The 19198-nt window shown below is 44.4% G+C and overlaps 1 non-coding gene across 1 annotated transcript; it reads right to left on the bottom strand.

Annotated features, from left to right (window-relative positions):
- Positions 1-18185: 18185 nt before the first annotated feature.
- LOC121983573 lies at positions 18186-18291 on the bottom strand. Its single transcript, XR_006112609.1, has one exon. It is a non-coding gene; the product is annotated as a small nucleolar RNA R71 (small nucleolar RNA).
- Positions 18292-19198: the final 907 nt, after the last annotated feature.

Consider the following 19198-nt stretch of genomic DNA (forward strand, 5'->3'; position numbering starts at 1 on the left):
CAAGAGTAGCTGAAGAACTATGAACAAGAGTTGGTTGATTGCAGGACTTAGGTAGAAGAGTATCAGATGCTGGAGCCGCAACATTAAGTTATGCTTTAAGCTCTTGCTCCTTAGCCGACACTTTCTCGTCATCTAGATGGATAGCGTTATCAACCAAAGCTCTATATAGAGTATCCACTGCAACAAGCAAGAGAGTATTTTAGTTAGTAAAGGAAAGATAGCTAAGAATTTCGAAACTTACCAAAAGAGTATTGTAGGCTCTTTTGAACGGTATAATAGGTCATCATGTATCCACTAATGAATATAAAAATGATGACCTAATAATTTCTTAGAGTATTTGGAGAAGAGAGGTTGTTGGTGAAGTTCCCTTACATCAGGAAGAGGAGGAAGAGAAGATTACCAAAGAACCAGAAAATTTAGTAAACCACCCAACAGGACCAGAAAATTTGACAAAGAAAAAACGGGATTTCCAACCTTGATAGAAGAGGGCATTTCTTCAAAGAATATCATTTTCAGACGAGATTGAAAGAGGAAAACCCCTGGTTTCGATTTCTTAAGATAAGAAAACATAAAAAATTTTGAGGAGTAGGAGTTATATCAAAAAGGTGGAACATCATGTACAATCCACATAGGTATCTAAAAGCATTGGGGGCAAATTGCTGGAGAGGAATACCAAAATACTGGCTAATATCTACCAAAAATGTTGGAATAGGAAAGCGTAAGCCCACGATTAGTTAGTCCTTAAAAAAGGTGATATAGATAAGGGTGAGCATCAGGTGGTGGAACCCTAATGTGGTATCCTTCAGGGATTTCATACCGAGAGTGGATAGAAATTTGGTCGGTGGAGGTGAAGGAGGAACAGATTTCAGCGTACCAAGGAAGTAAAGATTCTTCAACCATGTGCAGAAATTGAAATGCTTAGAAAGTAAATAACTTACTGATTCCTAAGAGAAAAAAGGTCATGAAAGGAAAACATGGGAGATGAAGAAGCACGAGTCACTAAAGGAAATCGAGAAAAAGGGAATCGCCAGAGACTAATGGGAAGAAGATGAACAACGAAAGGTTAAAAAAAACTTAGGGTTTTAGGATAATCTAAGGATCACCGTACAAATAAAATAGGATGATAGAGAAGAGTCATTGATTTGCTAAGGAGAATGTGTGATAAGACACGAATGAAAGATGTACCAGAAGTTACTTGAAAAGAGGGAGAAAGAAGGATACGTGGCGCTCGCCCAGGAAGGGGCATTTATGATAAACAGAACAAATCGAATCACATACTGAACCGCCATATCTTTGAACATTCTCTTTCCGTTAAAGGATCAATTACCAATAAGACCACTTTGAAAAATCGCGCGAATCTTAAAATATAGACGAATAAGCAAAACTTGTAAGTAAGAAAAATGTCTTAATTTATTGTAATCCCGACCAAACAAGTAAGTCCGGTCGGACTCATATTCGGTCAGACATACACGTAGGACCCTTTACTTGATTGATTTTTACACGATTAACCACAAGAAACAAAACATAATCAAATATAGCACTTTACATTAAGCAATAGTAATGTTACAATTAGAACTCTTAAACTTCCATAAACAAATACAGTAAAACTCCTACTAATCTCGCGCCCAGATTTAGTGAAACATTCTATCCACTCCCAGTAGGGGCATATGGTAGAGTGACAACCTAAACAAATTTTGGAACAAAGGGAATGAACAAGCCAACTCATTATCACGTTCTGGGGGATGAAAATAAATTTTACCTAGTATTATTACCAATAGAAAAATCTGTCATCCAACGAAATTTAAACTTTTATTTGGAACCATCCGATTGTTCTTCCCATCCTAGGTGTGGGCGGGTACTAGAGTGACAGCTCGAACAAAAAAGGGAGGCTCGTCCAGTCCTCTGGTGCTTGTACAATTCACCCCTCGAAACATGTGACTGAGAGGTCATCTCTAGCCTAATATGATCCAACTCAGCTTGCAGAAGATCCACCCTAGCCTTCTGCTGGTCTAAATCTTGTTGTTGTCATGATATCAGTAAACCATCTACATGAACTTTCTTGGTCAAGATGGTTATCTTTGAAGCGTGCTGGACTTTTAAATCATCCAACTCAGTTTTTTGCTTCAACTCTGAATATGCTTTGTCCCTCAAAGCCACTTCTGACTGGACTTGGGATTGAGCTGTTAATAAATGTATCTCTAGTTCCCTTCGGTGTGAATGATATAGATCTAGAGCTTGTATGTGTAAGGAACTAGGGCACTAAATAAGCGAAAGCGCAATGAAAAACTTCTAGTTCCTTTATCCAACAGATCCATGTGAAGGAAAGAAACATTGCTTAAAACAATCTATACTAAGTTGCATGATAGTGGTTATACCTTTGATGTGTGCTCACGAACTCTAAACAGCTTGGATCTCAGTACGATCACACGTTCGCACCTCTACGGTATCCACACAAACAAGCCTTGCCTTCGTTTGTCTCACAAACTCACAAGAAAGAGATGGAGACCACCTAAGGTTGTGCTAGCAACCACACAAGGGGTTTCAGCCAAAGGAAGGAGGAAGAAGAAGAAGACTAAAGGTTTTCCCATAATGAAAATATCATCCAAAATGATATATATACCCATCTCATGAATATCAAAGGGTTTTACCCTTTCATCTTCCAATCCAATGGCTCAAACCATTTCATCTTCCAATCCAATGACTCAAATTGACCATTCAATCCAATGGTTCAATTTTGACCATTCAACTTCCTTGGTGAACTCAAGTTCATCCAATGAGTCTAACTCATTGATTCTCATGCAATTTCGAATTTAATGAATCACCATTCCAATCATTCGAATTGATTCAATGAGTCTAGTTTGAATTGGACTTAATCCAACAATTAGATCCAATTGAGTCTTACTCAATAAGTCCAATTCGGATTAGACTAAATCCAATGAACCCATCTTGTTGGTCCCCGTGGGTGTTTTGATGTGATCAACCAAGTTGGTTAGGTCCTGCTTTGTGTTTGATCCCTGTGTCTGAGTGTGCAGGAGCTTAGGAGCACAAGGAGTTGAGCAGAAGATGCAGCTAGCGAGAAGGACGACACGGGAAGGGAGCCGACGGGCTCCGTGCGTCCAAAGGACGAGAGAGCTGCGGAAGAGTACTCCAGTGGACGAGAAGAACGTGCACGGCGTTCGAGGGACGAGAAGTCAGAAGGAAGCCTGCTCGAGGAGAAGGCCGAAAATTGGGTTTGGGTGAGCCCTATTTCGGTTGGCCGAATCACCCAAACTATCAGAGCATCGGAAGCCAATGCAATGGAGCTGGAAAAGAAGCACAAGCTGAAAAACCAGCTTGAAGGCGCCTTCATGAAGCATGAAGGCGCCCTCAACATGAAGGCGCCTTCAATAGGTCAGTTTTGACCGTTTGCGCTGCGAAAAAAATTTTATCCGCTGACCGAGCTGGAGGCGCCTTGGACCCTTGGGATAGATTTTCCAGGAGCTATATAAAGGCCCCTGGAGCTAGGAAATATTCATTTAATTCGGTGTTCAACTCTGTAAGAAATTTCTAGCAATAGTTCTGAGCTGTTAGAGTGTAAAAGGCTTCTCTGCCTTCAGTAAAGGAGATCTTTTCTAGTGCGTTTTCTCATCTCCCTGGATTAACAACCTCCTTGGTTGTAACCAGGTTAAATTCTGTCTCTCTTCTATTTCTGCCTTTTACTTTTATTATTATTGCTATCTGTTTGAGTTGAAAGACGAGGAGGGTATAGTTTTATTTTTTCAGAAGCACCTACACATCTTAATTATATCTACTTGTTTTTTGTGTGTGACCCAATAAGTTCTTTTAACATTGGCAATGTACTCAAATCAACATTTAGATACATAAGCAATGAGTGACATCTAGCAAGACATCATTGCTATCCAAGTGATGAGAAAGTCGAGATCCGATCTAACCTGTCCGTGACTATTATCTTGTATGATTTGGTCCCTCTATCCTTGATATCTAGATTGATCAATGAGGCATAGACCATATCATCCTCTTATCAACCTTTGTGTTTCTTGATCTCTAAGTAGACACACTCAATCAAATAAGCTTAATATATCATATTGACTCATTTATGCATGACCATGCTTTCTTGTGTTCTACTAATCAAGGGACCCACAGATATCACTTCCGTCATATGGAAGGGATCCCATCTACATCACTCACATCCCTCCGCATAATTCATTGCATACCCAGTGATCGATTTTATTGTCCACCTTGTTACAGGTGACGTTTGCCGATACCAAAGTACACAACTCCTTATGTAGGGAACCGTAGTGACTTCAGGTCTAAGGACTATTCATACCAATAGTCACATGAGAATGTTTATGACACTCATATAACGATCCATGAAACATTCTCATGGCGGGTCATTCAGTATATATTCTCTAATATATACCCATGTGTCAACTTGATATCTCATATCCATGACTTGTGAGATTAAGTCATCCGTTGACCTACATGCTAGTCTCAATGCATTAATATTGTTCTTGTATATTAATGCTTGACTAAGAATAGTTAAGAGTAGTGTCATATGTATATCTACAATATCTCACTATCAATTCAACCAATTGATATGTTGTAGATTAGAACCTCCTACTTTAGGATATTATTATACTTATTCATTCGGCACTGAATTGAAATAAATATAATAACCAACTTTGTCTTTTATTAATAATGAAATATGATATAAAATTGAGTCATTTACAATCATCTCATTATTGATACTAGTGCTAATACTAACATCCCCCTCCTCTCATCTCTCTCTTTAGTAGAGGGTAGTCTCGTGAGCCATAAAAAGATCATTTTATAGGATCTAGGTTTTGCTTGACTAATAAATGAGATTTAAATGGGAAATAGAAGTGAAAATGCTAAGAATATCATGAATATATATAGAAATAGAAGTTGGTTTATGGCTTACGATCGGCAATGTGTATGTCTCTTGATTAGGAAAATTAATTAGAAAATTCACAAGACATCTAAAAATGTTTTAAATAAATTGTAGCCAACCCACCATCCACCCTTCATTATGTTGGACAATTTTATTGTTAGAGATTACAGGGGTAATCTGAATTTAAAATTACAGAATCAAAATCAATCTTATCTGTTAGATGATCTAGCCTAATAATCTCAAGCTATCAACGAAACTAGTTTTATCGAATTTCCGCTGGTTCAAGCGCAGTGTCGAGTCCGAGTTGGGAAGTCATCCGACTGCTGATTAGAGACTTATCCGAGTCGCCAAGTGCCAAGCAAGCTGAGTACTGAGTGGGTCACCGTGTACTCGAGCGGGTTGTCGAGTCATTGAGTTGTCTGACTACCAAGTCAGCCGAGTACCAAAGTCGTTTGATTGCTAGGCCAATCGAGTAGAAGACCTGAGTCAGTTGAGTACTCTAGAGTGCAAGCAAAAATATTTTAGAGTAGATGCTGAGTTCTCCCGAGTGGATGTCTAGTGTTGTCGAGTGCTGTCGAGTCAGGACGCAAATCGTCTGAGTAGATCACCGAGTCGGAAAAGAAAGATGTCGAGTACTCGGGAAGTATTCCTAAGTAGATGTTGCAATCGAGCTGAGAGTGGAATCACCCAACTATTCGAATCAGGAAGAGGCATCCCCAACTGTCGAGTGTTGACCGAGCCTGAGTGGGTTGTTGTATCCAATTAGAAAGTGATGATGAGGCCTGCGTTTGATGCAGTGTCCTTAAAATAGATTCGCCCCACCTGAGACAATGCTAAGAGGTGGGGCGAGCCTGAGTGGGTTATCATGGTCATCTATTTCTAAGAATCTAACGACAAATCGTAATCACCATTAAACACTAGTGGTCATGACAAACTGAATTCATACCTGATTGCTATCATGAGTGGATCTACCTTGCGAATGCACGACAAAGATGAAAACTAGTGTGGGAACTAAGATGGACAGAGATTACTTTTCTTGCACACACTACAAAAAAAAATATAGATTTAGAAACGAATTTCAACGACACAAATAATTTATCTTAAATCAACAATAAAAATAACAATGAAAAACTAGTTGTAGCAAAATAATAACGATTTTTTTTTTTAATTTAGCAACAAATTATTTTGTCACAAATTTATTGTAAATTATGACGAATATTGAATTTGTCATTAATTTGCAATGATTTGTCATTAAATCCGTAATAAATTTTGAGACAAAATTTAAATTAATTGAACAAATAAATTTTGGATCGGTTCCGATTTAGTAAACTTGTGACGAATTGATAAATTCATTGCTAAATTTATAACCAAATCCGATTTCATGAATTTATAATTCGTGGCCAAATTTAAAGTAAATTTTGAATCCGATAATTAAATTTATCAACTAATTTCAATTTTGTCACGAATTCCGCAGAAGAATTTGGAATTCGTTGTCGAATTTAGGATTTGAATCAGTGACAAAATTCATCGCCGAATTTAGGATCTAAAATCCTGCCGCGTAACCTAAAATCCCTATTTCTCCCGCACGTGGCATCGACCAGATCTCTCCACACACACACGCGACCGTCGTGAGGCTGGCCGCGACCTCGGCTGTTACCTCAGCTTGACCGCTAGGCCTGCCGTGACCTCCCTCCCAGGCCGTGAGCTCGGTCCAGCCGCGAGATGCCGAAGTGAGGTAATTCGTTCGATCTTGTTTTCTCCGTCGCAAATTCCTTGAGCCATTGAAGAAATCACAGTTTGGTGGCACTGGCTTCTTCGATCCCTTCTCCTTCGCCTTTCTCACTTCTGGATATGCTTCGGTAAGCAGTTTCTTCCTCTGTCTTCGGATTCATGGGTCGCTTCTCATGGATCTGCGTTGTTTCTATATCGCCCGTGTAAGAATGTGATTTCTTCCTTCCCATCTCTGTTAATTTTTTAGATTGATGTTCAATCATTTTCAGAATTTTTCATGAAACCATTTGATGAATCGCTCGGGAGTTTTGTGTTATTTTATTGGACATAATGAGACAATTGTTAAGATAAGAGATGATAATTTGTCTGGAACTGAGTGTTTTAAATATTTATGATCATTTTTACAAAACGATAGAGAGATTGAAAGAAATGTCTTACATAAAATACAAGTATTGAAATGAAAAGCGTAAGATGTTTTATGTGATCATATAGTGCCATTAAAACTTAAAAGAAAGTTTTACAAAATCGTAGTTATACTTGCTATGTTATATAGAGCTGAATGTTAGGCTATGACTCGAGCACATGAGCAAAAGATGAGAGTTGCAGAGATAAAAATGTTAAGGGAGATGTGCGAACGTATGAGGATGGACAAAATAAGAAATGAAAGTATTAGAGAGAAAGTCAAAGATGCATCTATTGAGGGAAAATTCTGAGAGACACGTTTAAGATGATACGAGGCAAGTAGACGACCAATAAATGCTCCAGTTAGGCGATATCAAACTATGACAAACACATATATCAAACGAGAAAGAAAAATACCAAAATAAACTTGATTAACAACAATAAAATAAGATAAAATTTATTTAAGTATAGATGATGATATAGTAGAAGATAAAACTCAATGGCGTAAAAAGATCCATATAGCCGATCCTATCTAGTGGGATAAAACTTGATTGTTGTTCTAATTATTAGACTCATTGGATCTGGAGAGTTTGTTGCCTCTTGAAGTGTTTTCGATCTAGAGATTATTATATTATTTTTTTATATTTTGAAGTGATTACCAGAGGCAGTGATATTAACTGATCCCTTGTCTCTTGCTTTTAGGGTAGAATTGCAATCAATTCGTTGAAGCCTATGGGTGATTGGAGTTTACATCTCCTCTTGTTTTATTTGGTTGTTTTTGCTCTGCAAATTATGTTTTATGTGGGAGTACAAGTCAATATGTACGTTCAGAATATCCATCTACCGATATCCCTCTAGACATTGAAGCGTGATACGGTTGACAATGGAGGGGCCCAAGGGGAAAGGGTGAGAAGGGTCAAGGTCATGTAGCGATCAAAAGTCAAGAGGACGTGGCGGTCAATAGTCAAGGTGACGCGGCAGTCAATGGTCAAGCTGACGGGGCGGTCAGAGGCAAGCATGTGGGGTAGTCAGAGGTCAGGCAGACTGGTTGATCAAGGGGGCAAAACAGTTGAAAGACGAGGGAAGACGACAGGCGGAACACCGGGCACAGGTCGGGGTCGGCAGAGCTGTTTAGAGATGGCTCGAGCTAAGGCCTGCGATCCAAAGGACCGGAAGTACAGGCCATGGGTCGGAAGCGGCAGAACTGATCAGAAGCAGCTCGATCTACAGGCCTGCGGTTGAGGGCCAGGAAATACAAAGCGCGGGATACAGGTCAGGATCGGCATAGCTGTGTAGAAACGGCTCGGTCTGCAAGTCTGCGACTTGAGGGCTCGGAAGTACAAGCCACAAATCAAAGGTTGGACGCAGCAGGGCTATGCAGAGATGGCCCTGTCTGCGGGTCTGCTACTCGGAGATCCGAAAGGGTAAGCCACAAGTCACAGGGCCGTGCAGGGTCAGCCCGACTAACAAGCGAGATCTGGTCGAGGCGTGCGAGGTAGATGCCGACCGCGATGAATAGGATGAGCCAAGCTGTGCAGGAGTGGAAGGATCACCAGTGAGACGTGCGAAGGCGGAGGTTTCTAAGGGAGAAGATGCTCTCATGATTAATAGCGGCCTGACAGGTGTCCCTCACTATAAGACAAAATCCATGTGTAAAGGCGGAGGTTCCTAAACAAGAAGATGCTTTCACAACCAATAGCGGCAAGACAGGTGTCCAGGACTACACGACAAAGCCCGGCGTCTAATGTTTTCTGAGAGGGTTGTAGGTTCTAGGAGGAGAGGACGCATAAAAGGGGAGAGATCCCTCGTACGCAGGTATGCGCACACACTCCCTCGTCACTTTTTCGACAACTTTTCACTTTCAGTTGTTTCCTCTTTTCTCTCTACTTTTTCTGGGGAAAAAGGACCTGACTTGAGCGTCGGAGGGCCTGATCCGAGGACTTTTTCCCTGGGTTTCGGTCTCTAACGTGAAAGGGGAGATTGTCTGAGTGTGCGCAGGAGCTTGCAGCAGCGTCAGCCTCCCGTGGGAGCCGAATCACCTACGACTTTCCGTCAACAACCAGGCCACCGCGACCTGCCTCCGTCCGACTCAGCCTTCGGACAGGATCAAATTTGGCGCCGTTTGTGGGAAGCACTACGGCCTGATCCGGAGCGTGAAGATGGAGGACTCGGGTCGAAGCTCTAGCAGGAGGATCAACGTGACCATGACCGCGGGGGAGTACGAGCTCTTCAAGGAGGTTAGAAAGCAAGCTGCCTCGGAAAAGCAAGGAACAGTTTCGCGGCCCCGCCTAGCACCTGAAGCATCTAAAGAACCTCGTGAGCACAGTCCAAAGAAAGAGGAGCCTCCGACGTCGGTGGCGGAAAGCTCTCTACATCCACCTCGGGATTCAGGAAAGGGAAAAGCTATAATCCCTGCCAGAGATCTGCCTGAGGATCCGGATGACAAGGTACCCTTTTCGGCTCAGATCCTGAGGGAAAGCCTGCCCAAGGGGTACCCAGCCCCGAACATTGGAGAATACGATGGGAACGAGGATCCGGAAGAGCACCTGCGAAAGTTCAAGAATGCGGCTATCTTGTATCAATACAGCGATGCTGTCAAATGCCGAGTATTCCTACACACCCTGTCCGGGTCGGCGCAGAAGTGGTTCGATGGGTTGCCCCCAGAGTCCATCAATCGCTTCATGGATTTCAAAACGGCCTTCCTACGCCGTTTCGCCAGTAGCCGTAAGTATCAAAAAATCGACCACTGTCTTTTTGCTCTCAAGCAGGATTCGACCGAGCCCTTGCAAAGATACATCAACCGGTTCAGTCAAGTGGCCAATGACGTCCCCTCTGCCACCTCAGAAATATTGATGAGCGCCTTCTCCCACGGATTGCGAGAAGGGGAGTTCTTTAGGGACCTCATCAAGAACCCCGCCCGGAGTTTTGATGACATGGTGGAGAAAGCTTCTTGCTACATCAAGGTGGAGGAAGCTCAGGCCGCTAGGGGGAAGGCTGAAAAGACGGTGACTCCTGGCAACCGACTTGAAAGGAGAGCACCACAGCCAGCTCAGCCCTTCCAGCGCGTTCAACCCAGGCCTGCCCCTCAGCCCGCTCAGGGAGTCAGACCAGCTCCGCGAGTTGCTACTATACACGCACCCAGACCTGGACCGAGGGGAGCACCATATTGCACAGATCATCGGTCCAGGACGCACGATCTTAGTAACTGCTTCCAATTTGCTCGTGATTCCAGGAGAGCTGCCGAGCAGGGTCAGCCCCCCCGGAGTTAGCGCCCCAGATACAGAGGATGGAGGAGGAACGGGCCGCAGCGGGACGTGCTCGTCAGACCCGGCCCGACCTAGCCGGCCCAGCTAACCAAGCTGGCCTCGGGGAAGACCGAAGAGATGCCGGAGAACTGGAGAACCGGGGAACGTTGCTGTGCAAGAGATCGTTATGATTTCAGGAGGGCCCACTGACGGGGACTCAGGCCGAGCCCGCAAGTCACACGGTTGGCGATTGTATGTGGGAGCCGTGGGGTGCATCCACGAGCAGGCATCTGGCCCTGTCATTAGCTTTGGGCCACAAGATTTGGAGGGTCTGGAACTGCCCCACGACGACACCCTCATAATCAAGGTCGTTATTGCTAACAGCCGAGTGGCTCGGGTCTTTGTGGATACCGGGAGCTCGGTCAACATTTTATTCAGAGCTGCGTTCGAGGAGATGCAGATCGACGCCGCTGAGCTCCAGTCGGTAACCACTTCCTTATATGGGTTCACAGGTAACGAAGTCAAACCCATGGGTCAGATCAAGCTAGCCATCTCCATGGGCACTGAGCCACTGGTGCACACCCGAAGGAGTACCTTTATAGTGGTGGATTCGCCTTCCTCCTACAACGTCATCCTGGGAAGGCTAGCTCTGCATGAGTTCCGGGCTGCCGTCTCCACTTTTCACCAAAAGATTAAGTTTCCGGTCGGCGAGCAGGTCGGGGAAGTCAAGGGAGAGCAGAAGGTGTCCCGCAGATGCTACATTGACATGGTCCGTGTGGAGGCGCGCAAGAGCCGGAGGACGCAGGATGGGGGAGTACACGCTATCCAAGAGGAGCCTCTGCCTATTGCCGAGGAGCCTATCCCTTGGGAAGAAATTCGGCTACATGCGGATAGAGTAGAGAGCATCACTCGCATTGCCAGTGACTTACCATCGGAGCTTAAGTTGGAGCTGATACAGTGTCTGATTCGTAATAGGGACGTTTTTGCTTGGTCATCGGAAGAGCTGCCCGGGGTCAAACCAGAAGTAGCTGAACACAAGCTGCATATTATACCCGAGGCGAAGCCAGTCAAGCAGAAGAAGAGAAACTTCTTTGCCGACCAGAATAAGATTATCTGAGCTGAAGTGGATCAGCTCAGGAAGGCAGGACATGTTCGAGAGGTGCAATTCCCGTCTTGGCTTTCTAACGTGGTGTTGGTGAAGAAGCCTAATAACAAGTGGAGGGTGTGCATTGACTTTCGCGACCTCAACAAAGCCACCCCCAAAGACTGTTATCCTCTCCCGCGGATCAATCAGGTGGTGGATTCAACTGCTGGCTGTGAGAGGATATGCATGATGGACGCTTATCAAGGATATCATCAAATACCCTTGGCTAGGGAGGATCAAGAGAAAGTCAGCTTCATAACGGCCGACGGTACTTTTTGCAATACGGTCAAGCCATTTGGACTCAGAAATGCTGGGGCTACCTACCAAAGGATGATGGACAAAGTCTTTCGGAGTCAGATCGGGCGGAACGTAGAGGTCTATGTTGATGACATCCTGATCAAGTCCCCCCCTGACGTCCAGTCTAATAAAAGATGTAGAAGAAACTTGTGGGACTCTGAGGCAATATGGGGTAAAGCTGAATCCCCTGAAATGTCTGTTCGGGGCCAAAGGAGGGAGGTTTCTGGGCTACCTGGTGACTGAACGAGGGATAGAAGCCAATCCTGAGAAGGTTCAAGCACTTCGGAACATGCAGATCCCTCAGAATCTGAAGGAAACACAGAAGCTGGTCGACCGGATAACAGCACTATCCCGATTCATCTCCAGATCTGCAGATCGAGCGACGCCCTTCTTCAAAGTGCTTAAGAAAGCGTCCAAGTTTCAGTGGACGGAAGAATGCACACAGGCCTTTGAGGAGCTAAAGCAATACCTGGAGTCCTTGCCATCACTGTTTAAGCCCGTCGTGGGAGAGCCCCTTTGGGTCTACTTGTCAGCCACCCCTGAGGCCGTGGGGGTCGTGCTGGTTAAAGAACATGACAGTGTACAACGGCCAGTGTATTTTTTCAGTCATCTATTGAATGGGGCTGAGTCTCGGTACACGGCCCTGGAAAAGTTGGTTTACGGACTTGTTCTAATGGCTCGGCACCTCCGACCGTATTTTTTGGCGCATCCCATCACTGTCCTGACAAACAGTACAATGGGTCGAGCAATCACCAAGGTGGAGGTAGCGGATCGGCTTATCAAATGGGCGACCGAGCTAGGGGAATATGATATACAGTATCAGCCCCGAACCGCGATCAAAGCACAGGCTCTGGCGGATTTCTTGACAGAAGTTTATCAAGCAGACTCAGAGGAGGTCTGGAAAATTTATGTAGACGGATCAGCTACCCATCGGGGAAGTGGTGTAGGTGCACTTCTAATATCTCCACAGGGAGACATTATGCAGCTGGCTGTACGGATAAATTTCAGAGCTACCAACAATGAGGCAGAGTATGAAGCCCTATTAGCAGGTTTGCAAGCAGCTCGGCATGTGGGGGCAAGGCGAGTCGTAATATACTCGGATTCGCAGCTAGTAACTCAGCAGGTGACCGGACATTTTGAAGCAAACAACGAAAAGATGCAAGTTTACAAGGAAGCCTATGAGAAGATGAGGAGAGATTTTAAAGAAGTCACAGTCACCAAGATTCCCAGGTCGGAAAATGAAAGGGCAGATGAACTAGCTAAAATGGCTAGCTCCCTGACTACTTGGGTACTTGACAGATCTATAGCGCAGACCTTCCTTATAACTCAGATCGATCTGCAAAATAACCTGGGAGGAGTTATTGATCGGAGGGCGCCCATAATGAGTTTCCTCCAGCAGGGAATTGTACCCGCCAACCTAGAAGAGGCACGTATGCTCAGGAGACAGGCCCATTCTTATGTTATGATTGAAGATCAATTGTACAAAAGGTCTTTCTCTAGACCTCTGCTCAAGTGCTTGAATATGGAAGAAGCAGATCAGGCCTTGCGGGAGATACATTTGGGATGCTGTGGCAACCACGCAGGTGGAAGAACGCTGGCCCGGAAGGTGCTATTGGCCGGGTATTTCTGGCCTACCTTGCAGAGGGACGCACAGAAGCTGGTGAATACTTGTTTGTCATGCCAAAGGTACCAGAACCTAACGCACCGACCTACAGAGCTGCTGAGAACTTCCATAGTGTCTTGCCCTTTTGACCAGTGGGGTATGGACATCGTAGGACCTTTCCCGATGGCTACCGGGCAAAGACGTTTCTTGCTGGTAGCAGTAGATTACTTCTCCAAGTGGGTGGAAGTGGAAGCTCTGGCCAAAATCACTGAAGATGCGGTGATCCAGTTCTTATGGAAAAATATCTTTTGCAGATTCGGCTTGCCTCACAAATTGGTGTCGGACAATGGCAGACAATTTCAAGGACGCAAAATACAAAATTGGTGCAAGGGGTTCGGCATAACTCAGGCCTTCACTTCGGTGGCTCATCCGCAAAGCAATGGTCAGACAGAGGTGGTCAATCGAGAAATAGTGCGGGGGCTCAAAGTCAAGCTGGATCACACGGGAGGCAGTTGGGTGGACGAGCTGCCGAGCATTTTGTGGGCCTATCGTACGACACCCCGAGAAAGTACAGGTCTGACACCTTTCCATTTAGTATACGGCAATGAAGCAGTGGTACCTCTGGAGGTCGGGATACCATCCGTAAGAAGAATAATGTATGATGAGGGGAACGCAGAGCGACGGCTGGCTGAGCTAGATTTCATCAACGAAATCCGTGAACAAACAGCTGCCAGGTTGGAGGCCTATAGACAAAGAATGAGGCAAAACTATAATAGAAGGGTGATCCCCCGATTCTTCGGAGAAGAAGATCTCGTCTGGAAGCAGATGAAGCCCTTAGGGGAAGTGACGAAGTTGACTCCTCGATGGGACGGACCATACAAAGTTATCAAGAAATTGGCATCAGGGGCCTATTATTTGCAGGACGCTCAAGGAAGGAAGCTGGATCGACCTTGGAGTGCTAACTATCTACAGCCCTATCGAGTTTGAGGGGGCTGACTCTGTTGACATAGGCCGGGTCAGGCGAGGGGCGTGGAGACAATAGGATAGTCAAGTAAAAATTCGAAAAGACATGTGTACATGTAACAATTTCTCAGTTTGAGTGACTGGTACAGATCATTTGAAAGGAGCAAAAATCTCATCAGGAAAGCCATGGATGATTTGATCGTGATTCAAAAAGTCTGCGGAGGGGATGGACCTCAAGAAGTCCTGTGCATGCAGTTGCCTGATAACTCCAACCGCCGTGTAGGGTACGGACGCGGCAAAGCGTGCCCCAGCCTGGGATAAAAATTCAGGAGAGTTCAGATAGGACCTTCGACTTCGCAGGCAACGATCATCCTCCCCTTCTTGATAGACCGCTAGGGCGGTAGATACTCCCGTCAAAGTCGCTCGGGACTGGGATAGTTCTGCTTTCAGGGCCCTCAGTTCAGCTGCTTGAGTCTCCAACTGTGCCGCCTGAACCTCCAGTTTATTGTTCTTTTCCTGTAGAAGAGTAGCCTTGGACTGTATTTCCTGAGCCTGATGGGCTAGCTGTTGCTGATACCCTGCCTCAGATACAGCTCTCTCCTCCCTCATAGCTCGGAGCTCATCTTTCACCTGTATCAGGGACCGTTTCTGACGGTCGGTCTGATTGGTTAGGGCTTGAATCTCCGCCCGCAAAGCATAGATGGCTTAGGCAGGGTCGTTCAGTTGCAGCTCTAATTCGGAGACTCTCTCCCGGAGTTCTTTGCTTTCATGATGGAGGGTGTGGAAGGATTGGTTTAGCACCAAAGATTCGGCGTGAGTCTGGGCGGAAGATATAACCTTCAGTTAAGGCAATACAATAGCAAGGGTAAGGTGAGGAGTACGTACTTTGGCCCAGGACTTCGAGAACCTATCCATCTGGACTAACGGCGGCGCGTTACCCATTTGATCCATGCTCTCTGCCCACAAACTGCCGAGGCAGCCTTTCATCATCAGAAGGCTCGTAGGGGCGTCAGACCGCCGAGCTAGAGCAGCTTCAGAGGGGATGGTGGTCCTGTAACGATGGCGGGTGGAGGAGGAAGGTTGAGAAGGGCCGGCGTCAGCACCAGGAGGAGCGGGAGGTGGCTCGGGAACGGGCTCAGTGGGCGCGGGGTTTTGATGATCGCCTGGGCTATTTTCCTCTGCAGTAGTAGGGGCAGAGCGGAACGCAGCGGGTTGTCCCCTGTAGGGGTTGGGAGAGGCTGCCAGATAAAGAAAACAAAAATAAAGAGGGAAGTGATGTCAGAGCCAGCCACGACGGCAGCAAGGGGCATTGTGGTAATATAAGGAACAGAACTAAGCGTTAATAAAGTCAGACCTGGTCTTCGGCGCCGCCTGTGAAGCAGGGGCTGGTTATCAGAGTCAGAGTCATCAGAGCGAGGCTGACCCTGTGAAGAGGCTGCCGCACCCCTATCTGTGGCGCCCCGGCCGGATGAGCTTAGACCTGCGCGATGAAGAGTTGCGCGACCACGTCTGGAGGCCCGGAGGGCTCCTCGGAAGACACGTCTGGCCGGGTGATGTGCGTAGATTATATACTCTTTTATGCATGTTTTTACGCACATTTACATACTTTGAGCATGCTTGATCTATGCATTTTTATACTTCCAGCTTTCCTTTTAGCATATTTACTCTTTTGGTTCGGAGATCTGCTTTTTGTGCATTTTATGTACACAGGAGTTGAAATTGGTGAAGATTATGCGTCCTCGGACAAGCTTGGAAGGAATTGAAGGGAGAGAGCATCAGGCCGTGTACCACACACAGCCGTGTAGTTTTAACAGGAAGGGAAGAGGACATGGCCGTGTGAATCTCACACGGCCGTGTCTTGATTTGAAAAATTAGAGCAGATGCCTTACATGGCCGTGTAGATCTACACGGCCGTGTGAGGTTTCCAGAGGCCAAGCAGGTGGTGGTCGTGTGCACCACACGACCGTGTAGCATTTCCAGAGAACAGAAGGGTCCTGGCCGTGTGAGTCACACGGCTATGCAGCTTTGGCAGAGAAGGAACTGGACATGGCCATGTGAATCTCACACGGCCGTGTGGCGCCCGATTTCCTCCTCTATTTAAACCCTCCTTCATGAATTGAAAGGGGATCTCTTCCCCTTTGGGAGAAGGCAAGATTTGGTGGTATCCTCCCATTCTTGGGAGGATTTCTGGGCGATTCGAGGGGAGTTCTTGACGATTTCGACTCCGGAGCGAGGATTGGATCCGAAGACGAGGCTTCTTCGTAGATAAGTTTTCTCTTTCCCCCTTTTCTTGGTTTCTTGGATTGGGGATTTAAGAAATGCTTGTAATCCTTATTTTTTCGGGTATTCTTCCTCGATTCATGGAGTAGATCTTGTATTCTAGGATTAAGGGAGTATTTGTATGATGGATTGATGTAATCTCTTATGGATTTGCCAATTTCTTATTTCAATGACATTGTCTTGCTTGTATCAATTAGATCTTGAATGATTAATGGTGATTTGTGCTTAATTCTCATTCTTGATTGATTGTTTGGATTTCTTGTGGACTTAGTAAAGATAAACTCTCACTCGATCATCTGAGGGATCCACGTGACAGGTGCATGCCCGTGTAAGGACGTTTGAGAGATAATCTTGAAGAGGAAATAGGAATATTCAAGAGAGTAGGATGGATCTTGTGATTAGTTTCTTGTATCTTGATAGATTAATAAGTTGTGGGCTTCTATGTTGATATCCGAGGAAGGCATAGTAATAGGTGCGCTTCTGTGTAAGGACAACGTATGTTCACGTCTAATTGATCATATTTAGATACATTTCTCAGTCTTTAGCCGGTTATCTATTGCAAGAGAGAACCGGCAACTTTCTACAAGTGTTTGGCAATTGAGGGATAAGAATTGGTGAACCATTTACATTCAAGAAATCTTACAAAGAAACCGAAACTCCTAGAATCTCCCCTTATTATAACCCAAAACACTAAACTCTTGTTTGTTGATCTTTAATATTAGATTTGTTTACCTTCACTTTGCATTTGAAACAATTGGATAGTTGTTTAGCTAATTCGCATTGAGGCATTTCTAGTGCTTATTCTAGTCCCTGTGGATACGATAATCTTTTATATTACTTGCGACATTTTCGTACACTTGCGGAGCGTAACAAGTTTTTGGCGTCGTTGCCAGGGACTGCGCTATAACATTAGGAATTATCAATTGAGTTAGACTAAACATAACATTTGTTTTCCTTTCATATTGCATAGTTGTAACTAATCATTAGATTTCTGTTTTTACTTTCTTGTATAACTTTTACTTCTTATTAATTCTTTTTGTACAAATTCAATTCTGCATTTTTGATTCTTTTATTTTTTTTCTTTTTCTGTTGAATTGTCATTTGCTATCTTGTTCTTGTGTATGCGAAGATCTAACTTTGCAGGGGAATTCTTTCCTTTTGACCCTGAGATTGACAGAACTTTCCATAAAAGAAGAATTCTGCAAAGGCAAATTGAAGAACAAGAACATTTGAACATGGCGAATAGACCACTCAAGGATTATGCAGCACCTTATGCAAGAGGTTTTCGATCTAGTATTTCAAGACCTTCAGTGGAAGCTAATAACTTTGAGATCAAACCCGCAATTATATCTATGGTGCAGCAGAACCAATTTGGTGGAGGACCTCATGAAGACCCCAATCAACACTTAGAGGTCTTTTATGAAATATGTGGTACCATGAAAATGAATGGAGTTCCTTCAGAAGCAGTTAGATTATTATTATTTGGGTTTTCTTTAAGAGATAGGGCAAAGCAATGGCTGAATTCTTTAGCCCCTAATAGCATCACCACTTGGGAGCAGTGTGAGCAACAGTTTCTTGATAAATTCTATCCACCAAGCAAAACAGCTCATATGAGGAATTTAATTGCAAGCTTCAAGCAAACTGACTCAGAATCTCTTTTTGAAGCATGGGATAGATATAATAGTATGCTCAGACAATGCCCACATCATGGGTTGGAAAGATGGTTAGTGTTGCACACTTTTTATAATGGTATCAACTATCATACCAAAGTGTCCCTTGATTCAGCTGCTGGAGGGGCACTTATGAATAAAAGTTTAGATGAAGCTGAAGAAATTATTGACAGTGTAGCACAAAATCATCATCAATGGGCAAATGAAAGAAGTGGTGGCTATTCTTCTGTAAACCCAACAATTAAAGCATCAGGGAAGTTTGATGTAGATGCAGTCACTCTTTTATCTGCAAAATTGGACGCTCTTACAAAGAAATTTGAGAATATGGGGACTAGTGCTAATATGGTCAATGCTATTAGTACATCTTGTGAAGTATGTGGGAGTTCATAGCACTCAAATGACTCATGTCCATTGGGAGCTATCACTGCACAAATCAATCAACTGGAACAATGTGATGCAATCATGAGTTACAATCAAAGGCAGAACAACCCATACTCAAATACTTATAACCCTGGATGGAAGAGCCATCCCAATTTTTCTTACAGAAATAATCAAGATCAAGGACCATCTATGGGGGCAAGACCAAATTTTCAAGCTGGGCAACAAAATTTTCAACATCTATCTTCTCAAGGCTTACCAAAGTCAAATATTGAAAATATGCTTGAAGAAATTATTTCAAGTCAGAATGAAATGAAGCAAGATTTAGCAAAGCTCATTCAGAGAATGGATAATTCTGAAAAGCATCAAAAGATCCAGGATAGTCAAATTGCCCAACTAGCTTCCTCATCATCCAGAGCACCAGGACAACTTCCAGGAAAACCTAATGTGAATCCTATGGAGCATTGCAATAGAATTGAGCTTAGGAGCGGACGGACCTTGGGAGACTCCCAAGTGACTGCTCCAAAAGGGATACAAAAAGAATAAGAGCTCTCTCCTCTTATACCAAATCAG

The sequence above is a fragment of the Zingiber officinale genome, chromosome 5A (assembly GCF_018446385.1).
Source record: "Zingiber officinale cultivar Zhangliang chromosome 5A, Zo_v1.1, whole genome shotgun sequence".
In the NCBI taxonomy this organism is placed as follows: Eukaryota; Viridiplantae; Streptophyta; class Magnoliopsida; order Zingiberales; family Zingiberaceae; genus Zingiber; species Zingiber officinale.